The sequence below is a fragment of the Bactrocera tryoni genome, chromosome 2 (assembly GCF_016617805.1).
Source record: "Bactrocera tryoni isolate S06 chromosome 2, CSIRO_BtryS06_freeze2, whole genome shotgun sequence".
NCBI classification, from domain to species: domain Eukaryota; kingdom Metazoa; phylum Arthropoda; class Insecta; order Diptera; family Tephritidae; genus Bactrocera; species Bactrocera tryoni.
This window is the reverse complement of record NC_052500.1, coordinates 7,012,788-7,029,984: the sequence shown is the minus strand read 5'-3', so window position 1 is coordinate 7,029,984 and position 17,197 is coordinate 7,012,788. Positions and strand designations below refer to the sequence as shown.

At 35.5% G+C, this 17,197-nt stretch overlaps 1 protein-coding gene across 4 annotated transcripts in view; it reads left to right on the top strand.

Annotated features, from left to right (window-relative positions):
- Positions 1-17,197, top strand: part of LOC120767293 (serine-rich adhesin for platelets-like) — a 93,620-nt gene that overhangs the window by 46,082 nt on the left and 30,341 nt on the right. For all 4 annotated transcript variants that reach the window (XM_040093174.1, XM_040093177.1, XM_040093175.1 and 1 more), the window contains exon 4: positions 4,044-4,069. The gene's annotated coding sequence lies outside the window, so the exon portion shown is untranslated. The remainder of the gene's footprint in view (positions 1-4,043; positions 4,070-17,197) is intronic.

Sequence of the window (17,197 nt, the reverse complement as noted above, 5' to 3'; positions counted from 1 at the left end):
CCCTCCCTTGAGCAACAGCGCCGCCTAACCAAGCGCAAACAGTAAATAAAACATAAAAACTAGTAATAATAATATAAAAACAAAAACAATTAATCAAAAACCTAATAAAAATTAAAGAAAAATTCGGTTTGCTGCCAAAAAGTTATAAAAATATTTTAATAGGCAAACACCCGCCGCTTTGCGCTTCACATACACATAGGCGCGCGTGTGTGTGTGCATAATTCTACCCATTCGCATGCAATAGGCAATCAATAATTCACGAGTTCTGCTGACCAGTTGGCCATCAGCAATGCCAAAACGCACATGAAGCGCACGCCGAAAAAGGCAAGCGCGACTAAAAGCCGCAAAAAGAAAAAATCACAAAAAGGCAAGCGCAAGTAAAAATGGCATTAAAAATCAAAAATATATGTATATGTATGTGTGCATATGCAAAATGACAATAAAATATATTTATGCATAAATTGCTGTTAATCGTTTATTCTAAAAACGCACACGCCTCCGCTTTGGCGCGACTTAATTAAGTGTCGTTAAATGCACGGCAACAATAATGCGCTCACATGATAAATGCGAATGGCTATTAAAAAGAATAGCGCCAATGACAACAACACCAACTAGTCGGCACAACAGCTGGCACTAAGCATAGTTGAGTTATTGGCGTGTCGCGCATGCGCATAGCGAGCGCGCGTCGTTGGCAGTGGCGCGTCGTCATTGGCAATGTAATAATGGGTACAACAACAATAAATACAAACCACGCGTACTACGGCATCGTCATCGCCGGCAAATAGTACGTGTGTGTGTGTGTAATGTATATATGTATGTAAAATCAAGTGTCTCCTCCAACATGTTGCGCACAAACCAGTCGACGCTGCAGCAAAAACCAGTCTTCGGCATTTGCAAATACACAACGCCACACAAACATACAAGCACGCTTAATACATAACTACACATAGGTATGTGTGTGCGCTGACTACGTAATGGACGCATGCGCCAACGTCACTTGTCGTTGCCGCCACCACTAATTGCCGTTGTTGTTGTTGCTATTGCTGTTACAGCAGCCTGTCAATTTCAAGAACCAGGTCAAGGTTACGCCGCCGGACGTACGAAGCTGCTGCTGCTGCTTTTTATAAAACTCACCACGCGCATGCGCGCTGACTGCGCCGCCTCTTTCTCGCTGCGCTTGCGTTTGAGCCAAGCTCTGGTTTCGGCCGTCTGCTATCTGTTGAGTGCCATTATCTCTGCATGTTGTTGGCCAGCATGTTGTTGTCTCTGATCGCTCGCTTTACAGCCTGTTAACGGTTGCTGCAACAAACAGTTTTCTTGTTTGCTTTGCTGACCAACTACTCACCGGAGTGCTTCGCCGCCTTTCAGTCGTTCGCTTGCGCTCAGCCAACGGTGACTTTGCGTGCTCCTCTCGTCGGCGTGCGACGCTCTGGCTTGTGTCTGCGACGCACTCTCAGCTTCAGCTAGTTACAGCATCAACATCAGTTTCGTTTAGTTTACCGTTGTTGTTGTTGTGTTGCCGGTGAGTTGACGCGTTGTGCGCTTGTTTGTTGCATTTTTCGTTGCATTAATTCTTGTTTTTATGCGCGCATATTTTGAAGGGCAATGTTGCACAACCGCTGACCTTCAAAGCGAACAAGTTTTTTGTTTTTATTTTTGTTTGGTTGTTGCAAGGGTGAGTCTGTGTGTGCGCTGGAAAAGATAGATTTGTATTAAAATATATTATATATTTTATTAAATATATTTATACATACATATAATTCACCATATATAAATATGTGTATATATGTGTGTGTGGTCTCAAGGATGCGCCTTGCAATTGCACTTTGGCGTGTGAAATAATAAATTGCTTTACTGTCGATTGTGATCTTTCAAAGTGATCTTTAATTCGCGCAATTAAAAGTGATGATCTTGATCGAGAAACACGTTTTCGAAAATTATAAAATATAAAATGTGTAATGAATAATGAATAATGTGCAGAGTGTGACAGAAAAAAAGCAATAAGTACAGTTTGCTAAAAATGTATTAAATTTTTTTAATAATATAGTATAAGCAAAAAATAGAATTGCATACTTGATGAAAAGACGAGAAATTGTTTCAAATCGTGTAGTGTTGACATAAAATTTTTAGAATAAAAACAGTGAGAAGAAAAATACTTATTATATATGTATTATACATAGTCATATTTGAAAAAAAAATTAAAAATGCTGCACTTAATTTTGAAAATTGGTCTTTAATAAGTCTTTTTATAATACAATCAAAAATATGGCCCTAAAAAATTCTTTGCTCTTTTATATCTAGACACACAACTTTTTTGCCTCATCGCGGCCACCTTCTTTCGATTTCAGTATGGCTAATTTCTTGATTCTGATCCCTTTGTGCTTCCTATCAAGGTACAAAATATCCTCTTAAAAAAAAAATATTACTATCCTTTGAAAAAAAAAGTACCCGGTGTCCCAAAGTAAACCCAACATTTAAATTTAATTCCAAACTTGGGCAAGCTGTAACTTCAGTAAAAACTAAAATATCGTAAGAAACTGGGCGTAATCGGACCACTGGCACGACAATGATCGAAAATCTATACAAAACTGTAATTTTCCATGAGGGATCACAGAAGATCCTGTGGGATAAAGTTAAAAAATGGTTCTTAGGCCGTCCTCTTAGAGATTTAATGCGAATATCTCCACAACTACTTAAGAGGCAGCGGAAATACTATAAGACCTCCTACCGAAAGAGTGCAAATGTATGAAATGGTTTTATTCAAAATACTAAAGGTAGTAAAGAGATTAAATTTTTCATCCGAGATGGTAAGAGAAATTTTTTTCGAGCCGGGGAAAAAATAAAACGACGGGCGTGGCACCGTTCACATTTAGTTGAAACCCCATATCTCATGGCCAACTCCACCGATATCAAACGAATTCGGTAGGTAATATAATTTTGGCATGCTTATATTCCAGTGTAAAAATGTACGAAATCTGACTACAACCACGCCTACTTCTCATATAACATAATTTAAAATTCCGTATGATTCTTACACTTCCCAGTTTGCAAAATAAACATCAATGTATGCATGCTTGTGACTGAAAATTACCAATGAATTTGTGTACAAATTGTCAAAATCGGCCAACAACTGTTCGAGCCCCAGATACCGAATAGGTGTACACCAGTTCTTACAGCAAACATTTTATCGTAAATATCGGTCAGTACGTGAGATTTAAATTCGAAAAAATACTTTCCTGATAATACATGTTATGCCCGTATGTCAAACTGGGGTAGAAGCGGATCTGTACTTTCTCCAGCCCCCTTAGTATTAATATAAAGGTTTGCCTGAAAACCTGAGAGTAAGTCCCTGGCTTTCATTCTTGCAAGTTGCAAGCGTATAAACTGTTTGGTTACATCCGAACTTAGCTCTTCCTTTCTTATTGAAATATAGTACATTATTTTCTTATATTTTTTTTGTAACTTTAAGTTAGCCTAACAAAACAATACTTTACTATGTTTTAATAAGATAATAACTTTAGTTAAATAACGGTTATTATTGACATGTGAATACGCATTCATTACAACAAAAAAATCATCTTTCATTCGCTTTCAAGCCAACCTAGCGATCATCTGTCATTTACAGTCCTTCTCCGCGCGTTAACCGCTCATAAATTATGGCAACGCCAGCTGTATGTGAGCGCACCATAGCTGCGGTTAAGCGCTTTGAATAACTGATTTTATGATTTATTTTCATGTACTGTTATTTATTACTGTACTGCGTATGTACTTACTTGCCATGATATGTTATGTGATATTTTATAGATTACTGATATGCCACATATGTGTATGTATGTATGTAACATAGCTACACATTAAAAAATCAAAATATTGTATTTATGTTATAGATTAGCTACTCACTTGCCCTATATTTACAGTCTTGTATTTATTTTTATTTTACTATAATATTTGGATAAAGAATTCCTTAAAGGCAGATTTCGAAATTTATTTTACTACAATTAAATATTTGTAAATATTACTAAAGAAAATTATTTTTCTTGCAGACAACTAAATGATGCAAACTAATCTAGTAAGTCAACATTTATTTAATATTTAAATATCTTTAATATACAAATAGGTATCTTATAAAAGTATAGAAAGGACGACAATATAATAAAAAGAGCTTCGAATTTTTAAATGCTTATATAGTAATTATAAATTAAAAAAAAATGTCTTATAAGTGCCTCAGCTAATAATTTATAGAAAATTTTTTTAATTTTCTATTCTCAAAATAGTTTAGAGACATTTTTTCAAGTCACTAAATTAAACCAAAAATGCAGAAAACGGTTATTAGAATATTAAAAAGGATTTCACGCCAGAGCTAACTACCAAGCCGGACGCCAGCTATAGGAGCTGTATGGAAGAAGTCGAGGTGGAGAAATCTCAACACTTCCTTCTTGATTGTCCCGCGCATGCGAATACAACACTTAAACACGTAGGAGCTCACACCTGGGGGCATCCAACCGAGCTGGCAGGAATAGCTATTAACCGCCTGAGCAAATTTGTATTGGCCACAAGGTCACTTGCTGACTTACAGGCTCGAATGCAGGAGTTATGACTTTATTGCTTCACAAAGTAAGGCATATAGTAGTTCAAGAGCGATCTCCGGTCCAGCTATCGAACCTAATCTTAACACACAAATTGCTTACTTTTTAAATGTTTATATCCGAAAATACTATCAAAACTACTAGTTCATTCAAGTTTTCGAAGTATTTGGATACCACTGGCACCAATTAAGTTCAAATTGCTATAAATTTGACACCATTTATTGACTTTGAACCACAACTATGTTGAATAAAATGCAAATTTGTCTATAATCATTATTTTGAAATTTATTTCGACCACAGCGCCATCCATTCAACTAGCTTTGTACCTTGACTAGCTACCAACCCTAAATGTATACCTTAAAAAGTTAGTCAAGTCTGCAGTCAAGCGCGTCATCTATCGAATTTTTTTATTCATTTCAAAACAAGCAAACAATTTTGGAAGCGAATTCTTTTTATCACAAAATTTTCCATGAGTTGAATGCCTATTTCGGCAGCACCTTGGAATTTTGTACACACCTAATACAGCGGCGTTTAGTTACCTTTTACGTTAACAACTCAATGTTTCTTGTAATTTGCTAGCAACAACACAAGAAATTCTAGAATAAAGTGGCAAGCAAATGAAAAAGAAAATGAAAAACAAATATAGATTCTTTAGAATTATAAGAATTTCCAAGAAGCAAGCAAAGCAAGAACAACAGCAATGTCAAAGATTTCGCTTTAACTTGCCACAGCGTGCAAATTGTTTAAGGACATGCAAGCAAGCTGCAGCACCATGTAAGCATGTACACACACTTGCGAGCGCCAAACCGAACGGCAATGTTCATGACCATAAAATAATGGCCAATCATTTTAGCAATGAAATTGAAAATCGAGTTACATTGGGCGAACAAAATTAGTAAGCAAAAAAATGGATAAATCAAATTGGCAATTGCTAAGCAAAGCGCGCGCGTAAGAAAAAACTAGCGACAAGCGGCAACAGGTTTTTGCAAATTTTCTGCTTTTTTGTGCTAAACATTTTCCACTGCCAAACGCACGCGCGCAAGCACTAATGCGCCGCTGGTGACGTGTTCGCCTGTCATTCAAGCAGATTTCAAAGTCAACGGCGATTCTAGGCGCTCGCCGCAGAAAACAAAAACGCGCAACGGCGCAAAAACCCGCTTCTAACCATGAAATGCAACACTCTGCTAATGGCAAGCCGCCACCATTGTCGCCGCCGCCGCCTTGCCACCGTAGATGGCCGCATCAAGTGCAACCACATATTCTTACAATGTCATTTAGGCTATGCTATGCTGTGCTGTGCAATGCGATGCGATGCCATGTGCTGCTATGCGGTTCTCCAAATCAAAACATCAGCCGTCTGCCGCTGGCGGCTGTGACAGTCAGCCGAGCGCGTCAACCACAGTTGGCCGCCAACAAAGTTGCAGCTGTCACAATGACAAAGTTAGTTTTCGAAAAAACGGCAAAATAGAAGAAAAAACCAGCTAACAGCAACAATAACAACAAATGACGTACAAATTGTTCGTTGCGCCGCAATGTCAACATTTGCAAGCAGCAACTGTCTGCCCATGCGCTTATCTGTCACACGCCTTCTCTGCTTCCTTTGTATGCAAATGTGTTTGTTGTTTGTTTGTTGTTGCTGCTTTTCATTCATTCATCATTCTTTGGCTTGGCGTTTCTTGAAAAACAATTATTTGCTGCTTGCCATCAGCTTGAATTTGTGGTTAAAAGCAGTCGGGCACGTCAGCTTCTGCAGTTAAACAATAAATTATTATTTTTCTGCATATTTTTGCTTTTATTTTGCTGTTGTTGTTGTTTGTCTTTGCATTCGCTAAGGTGTGACTGCATGCAGCCTTCACTGTGACATTGCTGTGCATGCAAGAAGTCGTGGTTGAGTGGGTACTTCTTGTGGTCTTTGTCAAGTACGCGCTTTACGGTGGCCATTTTCAAGGTAGGCAACAGGACGTATAAGTAACTTTTTATTTTGGTTTGCAGGAAGCGTGGAAAAAAATGGAAAAACACGCGGGTATATGAAAGGAAATTGTGAGACTTGAATTATATAGGTATAGCAATAATAATAACAACAAAAAGAGTCATTATTTCTTCATTAACAAAAATAATAATTTTCCTACAAACCCAACCTTACATAGGAAGTCGAAAAAGTTTTTTCGTATTTCTAATCAAACTTTAACTTTTTTTTATATTAATACTAATAAATAAATAAACAAATATGAGCCATTTTGTTCGACCACTTTTTGTCACTTTTCCGCTAGAGACATTAACTTTAAAACTTTCATCAGTGTAAGTCGAAATTTCCAGAACGGAAGCGATCGAACCATTGTTGTGCTACACGAACTAATACAGCAGCGTCTCCATAAACTTCACAAATTTCCTTGGTGACTTGCGTGGCATTCTTCTCTTTTTTATACAAAAATTTCAAAATTCTTCATTTTTTCACTCATTTTTGAACAACTGTAACTTTTTTTTCAACTTTCCCGAATTTAATTTTTTTTAGTCAAAGAAGCTTAAAATCTTACCTTTCCCACACTATATGATTTGACATAATGTAATTGGTAGCACTGGAGATATACGACTGCAACAACATCTATTGATAGAATACGAAAGGACTTTTTCGCCTACCCAATATTAAAAAAAATTAAAGTTAATATAATTTTATTTAATCTTGCTTAATTTAAAAATAAAATTATAGAATTGATAAATACAAGAAACTTCTTATTGTATAAAAACTCAATTTTTTAATAAAACTACTATTATATGTATACGCCCGTATCACTAGTATTTGTTAAAATCTTTTATTAAAATATATTTTTTATATTTTTTTTTAGTATAAATAAGCATGTTTAACAAAACTTTAGTATTTTAAAAAATTATCTTCTGACAAAGGCTTATCTGCATTCTACAATCCACTCTTCCCTTGGCATTGACTCACACTTGACACTCAGCTGTGACTCATTTTCTCACATACAACATCTAATTTAATATATTTTTTGTCTATAAGCGCCTCTTTAATGATTCATTGCACTTGTGCAATTTTTTTCTAAACTTTCCTTGCACTGAAACTCACTTGCTATAGGCCTCGCCAACCGCAAATCAGCCACAACCAGTTAGAATACACACACACACACAGGCACACATACAGCAGCGGTGAATTATAGAAGGCTGGGAAATCGCCACGACACCTTGGCCTTAAAATGCAACGCAAAAAGCCTCTAAATACTACTAAATGCAACTGCATTGTATAAAATCATTTTTTTTTCTATAAATATTGCACTCTTTTATTTACTATCCTCTTACAAATTTGTGGAATATTAATTTACATGCAAGCATCTGCCGCTTACTCGTTGCTGCTGCTTCTTAACATTGCCACGTGACCTTTGCGCGCTGTGAAGGTGATGGCTGTGAGCATAGCAATAATTGAACGCATTGCTTGCCATAGGCAAAGCAAATTAATACGAGTTCAAAGCGCACGCTTACGCACCAGCACACACACACACACACACGCACATGTGTATATGCGCTGAGAATTATGAATTTATGCATTGTTTATTAGAAATTCAAATTCAAATCAATAGCTGCATGCTATTCCAGCAGCATTCACTTTAGCGTGCGTACGCAGCTGCAGTTTTACGAGCGGCGCACGGGGCGTATGAGTAACCAACAGCGTCCGGCGACTGTGCGCTGTTAATGTCGAGTGATTAGCGCGCAAATGCTCAGCGCCTAAGCAATAATAAATAAATAGCAGAAATCACAAACAATTACGATCAGTGTCAGCGTAAGACGGACGAAAAAAAAATAAAAGTAAAAAAAAAATAAAAATAAATAAATGCAAACATAAATGCAGTCAAAAGAGTATACATTTGTAATTAAATGCCACTGGAGGCGCTGCCATCGCACATTCAATGGCGGCATTCATGCTTGTCCTCCTTGGGCGTTTGGCGCTAAATAGCGCACTCGCACACACTCAAATGGAACATGTAACCGAAACGTTTGCACTTTTGCTACTGTGCGATGCGTTCATTGTTGTTGTTCTTGTTGCTCTAATAAATTGCTGCGCACATGACGACGCCGTCACCGCCGCCGCCGCTGCGACATCTATTTCGCGAAAATTAGTTCAAGATCAGCCGCTGCGCCACCACTGCCGCCACTGCCACCATTGTGAGGCTGTGTGAAATTCTTTGGAGTTTTGCGCCGCTTGCACTCAACTAAATGCACTGCAAAGCAAGAATCATTCATTACAACAACAGCCAGTGTAGCGCATGTTTGTTGTCAAAACCAACAATCGCCGCAAATCGATGCATGTCAACCTTGTCCCTGAGGCGTTTTTGCATTTCAAAGCGCTACAATATGTGCGCTTACTGTCAGTTTGACATTATGAAGCTACTCATACTCAGCCACACATGCATACATATGTGTGTGTGTATTTATGTGTTTTTTGTAGGCATATCTGCTAATGCATTTCTGTTTGCTCACTCGCTATGCAGCGCTGCTTAGTTTCATTCCAAGTGCGTGCGCTGTGATTTTATTTCTCTTTCGGTTATGTGAATCACCTTCGATTTTGGTTGCAGCTGCAGCAGCAGCAGCACATGCCCAGTGTTTATTATTCAGCAGTTTGCTAGCTTAGTGCCGTACACAGTTGGTGTTTGCCAAATGTGGCCGCCACAGTTGCCATATTCGCGCCACATCTATAATTTTTGGAATGCATGCTTCAGTGCTTACAACCGCTTTTGCGTCTCTCTCTCCAGATTTAGAACAGAAGTAGAAATCAGCTTTGCAAATAGAAATATGGTTTTTGTTTTGCTTTTGTGGAAAAGTGTTAGTACATAAATGTGCTTATTTACAAAAAAACTTCTAATTAAGGACTACATTTCAGTATTTTATGTGTCAAAAAATTAGTTTAATTTGGTTATTTTTGTATTTGAGATGTTTTAAAATCAGAAAAGGAGGAAGTAATTTAAGATACATAAATGTGTTTATAACAAGTCATTTTTAGCTAAATTTTCAACTCTGTTTGATAACTGGTTAATTAGCTGGTTAATTAGTTGGTTAATTAACTGGTTCATATGAGTAACTACTAACCAAAATAGAGCGCGCACCTAGTGTATAATTAAAAAAACAAAATATTTATTTTTTTTATTTTTATTTCGATAGATTATACCTTTCAAAATAAAATACTGAAATTTTAAATCGAAATCTGAAATAGTTTTTGAATTACAGCCATCTAAAATGTAGCCGCTCAGCTCAATCAAACACTAACAATATTCTCACCTAAAATGCAAAACAACATAATATCAGTTCTCATAAGTTTACAGGCGAAGGAAAAACGATATACAAGTAATAGAAACCACTCATATTGAAACAAAAGTTGAGTTTTGGTTATAAAATGGTTATATATTGGTTATGTCTGACAGCGAAGGCTGAAAATTTTATATGATGTAGTAAATCGTAAAAATATTAAACTTAATTTTTTGATCATACGTTGTTTTGCATTTTAGGTGACGATATGCTGTACTAGGTTTCCATACAACTTTTTTTAACGCCGTCATTTTCTCAAATTTCGACTGTGGACCATTGAAGGCATAATATCTTCTAGGGATAATTTTAAAAATCTTTTTACAGCATTTTTATATTTTTAAATTTACAAAAATCTCCTTTTTTGGCTGTTAAACTAAGTGTACCCCATAAATCCATTGCAAATGGTGAATTATGACGTCTTTTCTTGCTTGATATTTTTTATTTTATTTTTTCTGAATTCTTGAGAATTGTGTGGTACTTTTGTATATATATTTCTGATACGATTATAAATTTTTGTTTGATATTTTTATTTTTTTTTTTTTTTCATTATAAAACTTGGAACTAATATCAATTCCCTCTATCGACTCACTGTTGCAACTCCTGTCTCTCAACACCTCAATCACACATATATCTGCATATGCAAATGTGTTTGTAATTAAATTATTATTTATTGCCGACACTCCACAAATCATAAATATTTTGACTGGACGCAGCATTAGCATTTTCGATAAAGTTTTATAGCCTCAGTAAACAAACTGGACTTCAAGTACATTTATTTACGCATTAATTGCAGACAAGGCAACGGCTGTGGCACACAATTCTGCCGCTGTTGCAAGTTGAGCATAATTTATATTTTGAAGCATGTGGCTTTTTGCTGCCACAGCGTCAATAAAATGAACAATTTATAATAATTATAATGATAGCGAAAGCAATTCGGTTGTTCGAGGCAGTTATGCTAATCAGAAGAATTTTCTTGAAAATATAATATATAAAATGTATATGGCAAAAGTATTTGATTTTATTGCAGTATTTGTCATTTTATAGTATTGTTGTACTTATTGTTAAACTATTTCACCTAATTTCACTATTTTTAATTTTGTTTAATTCTTCAGTGCTCTATGAAAGTTTGGTCTGAAACTAGTTCATTTTGTACTAGTTACTTATTGGCTAGTTTCGAACTATAATTTTATTTTTTTGCTCAAAATCATCATTTTAAGCCCACCTTGGTGATAGTAGTTCAGTACTAGTTAATTTTTTACTAGTCCATAACTAGTTACATACATGCGTTAAAAGTAACTGGGTTTCATGCTTTATTTTATAAGTTCCACTATTAGTTTCAAACTTTATTTTTTTGCTAAAACTTATCATTTTAAGCCCACCTTGGTGCGAGTAGTTCAGAACTAGTTCATTTTTAACTAGTCCATAACTAGTTACCGACATAGTAACTGGTTTTTATGCATTATTTTATTACTAAAATGTATTGTACTCAATGTTTTTTGGCATACAGTCTAGACCCATTCAGAAAACTAAGACGCACTTACAGTTTCAATAATTATAAGTTCTTCAGTACTAAGACTGAAATGCTAATTATAGCTTTCTTGAAAAACGTTACGTAACCGCAATTGTATTGCGAAGTGTGTCGTTAGTAAAGCGTTAATTGACTAATTGTGGTTTCACCATGCAACAACAAGAAAATATATGGACATTTACTTATATTTCATAATAATAATAAACCACATGAGTCACCCGACAAATGTGGGGCACCTGATCCACTGGACCACATAAAAGTACACACAAAATCGACAAATGAATGACAAATTTAGTGAGCAAAGCACAAACAAAAAATAAAACTGAAATCCAGTATACAGAACAGAACAAAGACCACAAGTGTTCTCCAATGATTGGATAATTACGTGTACCAGAAGGCATAATAGGAAATACTCATAAACATTAGAGGTGAAACGTGTCGGCAGTCACCACGTCAGCAACCATCACCACCAGCGCCAGCCAATCATTGACTATTTTTGGTGAGGTTATAAGAAAAAATCGGTTTTGAAGAACAAAAGTTTAGCTTTTTTTGGCAAGAATTGACTGACTAATTTATGACTGCAGTGCGCACTCTGTTTTTTATTTCTTGCTGTTTGCTGTAAATCGATGTCTTCTGTAGACACAGCAGCCAAACGCGCCATTATGACGCAAACGTCTGTCCAAGCAGCGACAATAACGCCATATGTGGCGCTGCTGCGCTTATGAAAAGTGCGATTAATTTCACAAAGAAAAATAAAACGCAATGAAATTGTGGCGAAAAACAATTGCGAGACATACACAGAGCACAACAACAGTATGTGAATTGAAGAAATAAGGCTATATTCTATGTGCCAGCACGCAGCTTGGCCTTCGTCGCGCTAAAATAGGTTAAATAGCTGTCGCAATGTTGCTCGCCTTTTTGTAGCCTTTATTATTGCGCGACGCTCGCCCCACTCTCACCGCTCCACGCTGCTCTGCATGCATTGCTTTGTCCTCTGCTCGGTTTGCTGTTTGCTGGCTGCCGGCAGCGCGCTGGTTTCCTTTGCCATTTTGCTTTATTTCGCGCCTTTCAATGCAACGCAATGCAGCAACTAACTAAATGACCTCATGCTGTGCGTAATTATATTACATACATACAAGTGTGTGTGTATCTGATTACCATGTGTGTGCCTCAGTTGCAGCAGCCGCGCTCAGTGATCGCTGATCGATGCGCCTCGAGCGCTGCTCGCCTCCATTTGTTCTGCCTTCCAAGCCTAATCAATTATTAAAATATGGCATTATGAGTTGTGTGCGATAGCGGGCAATGATAGATTGTGATACACTTTGTATTGCTGATGCCAAAATCTGTTATGTTAGGTATTATTACATACTACGGTCATAGTATAAACACTTCAAACATAAATATATGTGTACGTATATGAATTTATTTGAAAGAATATTATATGGATCATATTTAGTATCATATCAAATATTTATTTTCGGGGTATAAAATAACTGACTTTTTTAGATTGCACCGAAGCTTCGCAAATACAAAAGATTCTTTACAAGAATATTGATCGGTCAGTTTGTATGGCAGCTATATGCTATAGTGAAACGATCTGAACAATTTCTTGGGAGATTGCACTATTATCTTAGAGAATAATCCACGCCAAATTTTTTGAAGAAATCTCATCAAATGAAAAGGCTTTCCATACTAGCTTCTTATTCCGATCGTTCTGTTTGCATGGCAGCTATATGCTATAGTGATCCAATCTGTACCATTTCTTAGGATATTGTATCATCAACTTAGAGAATAATCCATGCCAAATTTCTAGAAGATGTCTCGTCAAATGAAAAAGCTTTCCATACAAGAACTTGATTCCAATCGTTCAGTTTGTATGCCAGCTCTCTGCAATAATGGTCCAATATCGGCTGCTGTGAAAAGCTCGGGTGCAAATTGCGAAAATTACTAAACCGACTCAGCTCATCTACTAATCATTTAATATGTATATATGTATATATATGTTAGAGTGTCTCCGAAGTTTCTTCTGGTTGTTAAGAACTTCGTGGCAAGCTTAGTATACCTTGTTCAGGGTATAAAAACAAAAATAACGTCGTTGGCATTTAATACCTAAGCTTATGCATATAGTATATGTTACATATATGTACATATGTATGTATACATATACATATGCCACCTAACTGGCCTATCAAAGCTCCCTAAATTGCCAATAAGAACAAATAACCCAATTTTAAAATAACAATACTTACTGAAAACAGCAACAAAAATATATACTAAATTTCAGTCCAAAAAAAAATTTAAAATTATATTATTCCACTGCAGCAACATTATTTTAGTAATTTCAAGCTATAGCTGTTAACGCCTGCTGTTATCAATGACTGTCAAGAGCCGTTCATAAAAAATTGAAAATTTATTGTTTGTTGCATTTGAATATTTATTATGCTGTCCGTTGCTTTGTAGCTGATTCTAAGCGCCACAAGATAAGCTGCGCGTCGCGACAGATAAATGCTGGCTTAGTCACAGCAGAGATTAGCAAATCCATATATATATATATATATTTATAACATATTTGTAATATATATTTCATATACTTTATATGCAACTTTCAGCATTTATTATCGCCTACAAGCAGTTCTCTCGCTCTCTCAGCGTTTGCTACTCGCTTGACAAGCAATTATGGTACATTTCTGCCAGCGTTGTCGGCTGTCTGTCTGCCTGGAAAAGTGTGTCACACTCTTGACTTGAGGCCTTTCATGGCTAAGATAAAAATATTAAATTAAACAAAAGATAAAAAAGGCAATATTTTTTGGCCTCAGATATAATCAGAGTGTTGTTGAAAGAAATAGCATACATTTTGGGTTTAAAATAATTTTTTGGTTTTTTATATCAGTAGCGATATATATGTACATATGTATAATGTGTGCACAAAAAATCGATAAGTCCATAAATCTTTAATAAATTATAACGATTTAATCGAATTAAATTATATTATATGTGATATCGCTATGGTCGCTATTGATTTTTTTCGAATATTGACCGATTTTGGTTAAAAATTAACCAGAAGAGGTGTTGAAAAGCACACTTGCCTGCGGCTTTAAACTGTGTTGCCATAATCGTAAATTGCTTTATTTTTTTTATCAAAATTTATTGGGCAATATGTCAAGATATACAATGATATAATAGAAAATTTGAAAATTAAACTTGATTTTCGCGTTAAAAAAGTTTTGAAGAAAAAATTAAAATCATAAAATTTACTTTTTAACACTCTACAAAACTCAAAAATGCGTTATTTTTACCGTTAATATAACGGCAATATACTGATTTTATTACAAAATGTGCAGTGTTGCAAGCACTAGTATAATAAATGTTGCCTACATTTCGGCGCGCACACAAAATTCGAAATGTTATTTATGGATGAAAAGTGTCCATTTCAATAAAAAAGCAACTAAAAACGCATTAATGAAAATTTAAGACAGAAAATTAAAAAAAGATATCGTTTGCGGTTTAAAAATTTATTAAAATATCAAGCCATACAACTTCTTGGCTCGGGCCAGCATTGTTCCCCACCCCGTCTTACATATTTTCATATTTCAACCTACTTACATATTTCTATAAACTTCTACATACGCACGTGTATATGCAGCAACTGCAAACCTACTTATAACGCCATCTTTTGCTGATGAAACTCATAAAAACACTTCAGCTAAATGCTAAGCCAGAGCGCGTGAACACTAATCCTAAGCGATATTATTTTGCAACGGCATGTAGTAAGCGTAAATGCAGTCATAAAAACACCCCTGAAAGTGGCAGTGAAAGAAGAAGCTTAAATGTTCTAGCTTTTCTTTTTTCTGGCAGTAAAAATTTTCCATTTGAAAAAGTTCAGTTCAAGCGAGTGAGTTGAGTGCCTCAAGCAGATTCTACACTTATTGTATATATGTTTTTTTTATTATTTTTCTATGCATTTACACAGCTTTTTTATGAGTGACTTTATACGTACTTAGCACAGATATTGATATCGCATAAAGTTTTCATCTAAAAAGAGTATAGACATGATATATAATATATATGTATATATGTATAATATATACTACATATTGTATATACATATATACCACTTATAGCTTTAATTGTGTGCGATTTTTTTATAAAACTAACTTCATATACTTCACGACATCGACATAGTTCAGCGAATTAAAAGACAGCGGCTACGCTGGCTAGGTCGTGTTATCCGGATGGACGAAAACATTCCAGCTCTGAAAGTATTCGACGCAGTACCCGCCGTGGGAAGCAGAGGAAGGGGAAGACCTCCACTCCGTTGGAAGGACCAAGTGGAGAAGGATCTGGCTTCGCTTGGAATATCCAATTGGCGCCACGTAGCGAAAAGAAGAAACGACTGGCGCGCTATTGTTAACTCGGCTATAATCGCGTTAGCAGTGTCTACGCCAATTAAGAAGAAGAAGAACTTCAATTGCATTTGCGCTCAATACAATCGGTTTCAAAGATATACATGGCGTATAAGTAACCTCCGCTGCAGTGCAAATACCCAAATTAAATTTTTTTCTCTCTCAATTTAAGCAAAAGATTTTTATGAACTAATTTGTTGCTTAAAATGAAAAAATAATAATATTTAGTTTTTTTTGAGCTCCATTACCTGAAATTTTTAGTTCAATAGCAGTACATAAATGTATTTAACTCAAAAGGTGGCCTAGTTAACGTGCCAAAAAATGTTGCCTACATTTAGGATCGTGTTGCATAAAAGTCCATAGCTTTAACCTTTAACTGGTGACATGGTTTTTGTGTAATTTAACTGGTGACAAGCGGCCTAAGACGAGAGCTTGCTGCAGTCTTTAAACCATGAAATGAATATATAAAATGATAAAATAAAACTACTCAATAGGCTCGCTATTACAAACTTTGTAATACAATCTATGTAGGAATTAAAATCAGGGGGTGAAATGATGTTTACTGACTCCGCTCGGCCTGTGAGACCGCTTGTCACCAGTTAAAGGTTAAAGTAATTACTGACTCTATACACTTAGTTCCCTGTAGATACATATGTATTTTGATATAAAAAATTTAAAATTAAATATTTCTACATGTATCTGATCATAATCATCTTTTTCCATTTAGATTGCAAGCGCATAATTTTATAGTTCGCTATTTCCTTTTTATTTAACTTCTTGATTACTAATATTTGTCATATATTATATTTTATTTATTTTTTGCAATATACTTTATCACTTTTCAATGGCTGCATGCATAAATGCAGAAGTTGCAAAATTTCACACGTACAGTGAAAGCTATTATATATATATATATATGTATATTAATAGATGTTTATATGTATATAAGCGTAATATATACATAGCTGCTGCAGTCAGTTGTTTATAATAGCCGGATGTTAAGTAGAAAATTTTATAAGCCACGTCAGTTGTATCCTTATGAAACATATCTATATCACACAAAGCAAACACTCTACCTAGCTTATACACTAACACATATGTATGTATAGTACGCACACACATAAGAAAAACTGTCGGCGACACAGCCACTTCCTCGATTATTTCCGTGGTTGTTTTTTTATCGTTTTTCTTGCATTGTATATATATACACTTTTTCAATTCCACATCCTATACTTGTGTATGTGTTTGTTGCATGCTTGCACTTGACAGCGCGCATAAGTCGAGTTGGCTGACATTTTTATTTTGTTAAATAAATATTTTATTGTTTTCTTTATCACGCTCGCTCACATTGCATAGACTTTTGTGAAATA